General features: G+C 43.4%; 1 protein-coding gene across 1 annotated transcript in view; it reads left to right on the top strand.

Annotated features, from left to right (window-relative positions):
• Positions 1 to 3,593, top strand: part of MMP24 (matrix metallopeptidase 24) — a 44,328-nt gene that overhangs the window by 34,630 nt on the left and 6,105 nt on the right. The window lies entirely within an intron of this gene.

The following is a 3,593-nucleotide window of genomic DNA, read 5'->3' as shown; positions in this document are numbered from 1 at the left end:
TCTCTCTCTCTCTCTCTCTCTCTCTCTCTCTCTCTCTCTCTCTCTCTTTCTCTCATTTGGTTATAAATTTTTCCCTTATCCACAGATCTGACAGGTAACATTTTCTATGCTCCCCTAATTTGCTTATGATATCACCCTTTATGTCCAAATCATGTACCCATTTTGACTTTATCTTGGTATAATGTCAGAAGTTAGATAATGCCTACTTTTTGCCAAACAGCTTTTCCGTTTTCTCAGCCATTTTTGTCAGATAATGAGTTCTTGCCCCCAAAGCTTGGATCTTTAGGTTTCTCAAACACTAGATTACTATGGTCATTTACTAATGTGTATTGTATGTCATCTATTCCACTGATCCACCACTCTGTTTCTTAGCCAGTACCAGATTGTTTTGATGATTATCATTTTGTAATACAGTTTGAAATCTGGTTCTGCTAGGTTCCCTTCCTTCATTGATTCCCTTGATATTTTGCACTTTTCAAATCTTAAAGCACTCTGTAAATGCTGGTGTTTATGATAACCCTAGTCATGTCATCTCTGGGTCAAAGAATGTGAATAACTTAGTCACTGTTCTTGTATTCCATGTTATTTTTCAGGTTGGTTGAAGGAATTAACAGCTCCTCCAACAGTGAATTGACATGCTTATCTTCCCACCACCTCTCCAACAATGAATTTTCCCACCATTTATCATCTTTTCTAGGTTGGTGGGTGTGAAGTAGTACCTCAGGTTGTTGTATTTTGCATTTCTCTGTTCTCAGTGAATACTGGACATTTTTTTCCCCAGGAGTCTGTTGATAGGGTGGATTTCTTCTTTGGAAAAAGGTTTGTTTGCATCCTTTAGCTACTTGTCTGCTAGGGAATACAAATACACTTTGATCTGTGGAAAGAGTTTGACTCATACCACATCCTCCTGTGACTAAGCCAGACGTGCTTTGATTGCATGTATTTCCTTCTGTTTTTCTGTTTAGCAGCTGAATTTTGTGGCCATTGAGAGCAGAGTCACTGAAAATGTCCTGTAGGGCTTTGGAGCCTGAGCCAAGGAGGAGCATTTGGGGAACCTCACTGCGTATAGGGAATCTCTCTTCCTTTTAGACTTCACGACAATGACAATGATGAATGCCTTGGCTGAGTTGGTCAGTGAGGTAGGCCTAGAACTGAACAACAGGATGATGGGAGGGCAGGCTAGAGCAAATCACAAAAATCATGGAGTGCTTTAGATGATTCTCAACCTCCTGAACACAAAAATCTACCTTTTTAACATTAATATTCTACTGGTGGGGCAGCATGGCATGGGAAGAATTCAATTCAAGTCCCATTTTTGAAACATCGGCTGTGTGACCCTGAACAAGTCATTTAGCTCCTTAGTGTTCAAGGGAACTCTCTAAGATTATCTGTATGATAAAAAGGAGTTCCCTTTACTGGTGAAATGATGGGTTCAGACAAAAAGATATATGCAGGTGGACTCTAGAGCTGGGAATCATGGCACATCACTCCCTCAGAAGAAGGAGGCAGTGGTGTCAGTGGATAGAGCCCTGGCTCTGGAGTCTAAGGACATAGGTTAAAAGCTGGCCTTTCCTATTTCCTACTTCTGTGACATTGGACAGATTACTTAATCACCCTGGGCCTCACATTCCTCATCTGGGAAGTGAGGGGGTTGAACTAGGTGGCCTCTGGTCCCTTCAAGCTATGAATCTATGATTCTAAGACTCTAAGAATGAAAAGTGACCGTGACCCAAAGGGAAAGGTGCAGGGTGGGTGCATGTCAGCTCCAGCATCCTGCCAGCCACTATTGGCATGTCGGGAATATTGTGAAAGACGTTCTCCAGGAAGCCTCCTGTATGGCCTGCGAAGGCTGTGGGCTAGTTCTGTAGCGATGGAAAATAACCCAAGCACGACAGTAATATCCGGGAAATAGTAATTGAACTAGATGGAAGCCTAGAGCATGTTGGGGGGATTCTCCACAGAGAATTTATAGAAAGACCTGGAGAAGCATCCCCAGGGAACAGAAGGTGTGGTGGGTGGGGCTATGATCTACAGAGTGAGAAGTGGGGGGCTGTCGACACTGAAGGGGTCACAGGTTGATGCAAGAACAGAGTTCTGAGCGCAGCACGGGTCCTGACCTAAAATGTTTAGGAGTATTCGAGCTGGAGCCTGAGATGCACTGTTCATTCATTCAACAACTGTTTCCCGACAGGGATCTGGAGAAGACCAGGACAGAGCAAGGCCTGTAGAAAAGATGTAGATGAATCTTTCCCTTGCTTAGGAAATGGAAAAAGCCCAATAGAGAAATGCTAGGGCTGAATAGAGGTTAGTAGAAGAGGATGGACCAACGTTGAGAACCTGATTGGCAGGTAATATCACATTTTGTGGTGTTAAAGCACATGTAGCATGGTGATCGGTGCACCAGACCTGCAATCAGTCAATGGACAAGCAATTATTAAGCTCTTATTATGTGCCAGGCACTTTCTAGGTTAGAAATTCCTAGGCTTGGGGGCAGCTAGGCAGCACAGTGGATAAAGCACCAGCCCTGGAGTCAGGAGGACTTGAGTTTATTTATTTAGGCAATTAGGATTAAGTGACTTGCCTAGGGTCACACAGCTGGTGTCTGTGGCCAGATAGGAACTCAGGTCTTCCTCAAGCTGGCTCAGGACTCCTGAGGCCCAGTGCTCTATTCACTGCACACCTCCCCCCCCAACTGTCTGTAAAATGGAGAGAGAATATCTTTAGCACCCACTTTACAGGCTTGTCAGGAGACTCCACTGAAAACACCTGTGTAAAGCTCCGTATGTTAGCTCTTGCTCTCTATAAGCTTGTCAAATCCAGGAGCTATTCATTTGGTTTTGGCTTTCTATCCTCAGCATATCTTACATGTCATGGCACTCATCAGATGAAAGGCAGCAAGGAGGAACTCACCAGAGGCAGAAGGTGGTGGAGGAGGCAAACGCTGGGTCAAACCCCCTGGCTCACCACAAGGCTGAGGGCTGAGAGGTGGCTGGCAGGAGGCCAGGTTGGGGGCGGCAGTGGAGGCCTAGGCAAGAGGCCAGGCTCTACCAGAGGAGCTTCTCTGGCTTTCTGGTCTCAGAACCCATTACACTCTTAAAAATTATTAAGAAACCTTCTCCCCCACAAAGAGCTTTTGTTCATATGGATTATATCTACTAAAAATTACTTTTTACAAAATCGTTTAAGTAGTATTACAAATTAAAATGTCTTAGAATTACTATAAAACTAGTTTTGAACCTGTGGTCCCCCTAAAAAAAGTCTCAGGGAACCCTTTGAGTCCCCAAACTACACTTTGAGAACCATTAAGCTAAACAAAGAGATTCTAGGGCCTCATGGGCCTGGAGTTAGGAAGACCTGAGTTCAGATATGGCCTCAGATACTTACTAGCTGTGTGACCCTGGGAAAGTCATTTAACCTCTGGTTGCTTCAGTTTCCTTAACTGTAAAATGGGAATAATAATAATATAGTACCTACCTCCCAGGGTTGTGAGCATCAAATGAGATAATATTTGTAAAAAACACTTAGCACAGTGCCTGATGCATAGTAGTTGATATATACATACATATATATATATATATATATATATATATATA

The sequence above is a fragment of the Vombatus ursinus genome, unplaced genomic scaffold, assembly GCF_900497805.2.
Source record: "Vombatus ursinus unplaced genomic scaffold, bare-nosed wombat genome assembly UNPS02014785.1, whole genome shotgun sequence".
NCBI classification, from domain to species: domain Eukaryota; kingdom Metazoa; phylum Chordata; class Mammalia; order Diprotodontia; family Vombatidae; genus Vombatus; species Vombatus ursinus.
The sequence above is the reverse complement of the archived record's forward strand: the minus strand, read 5'-3'. Positions and strand labels throughout refer to the sequence as shown.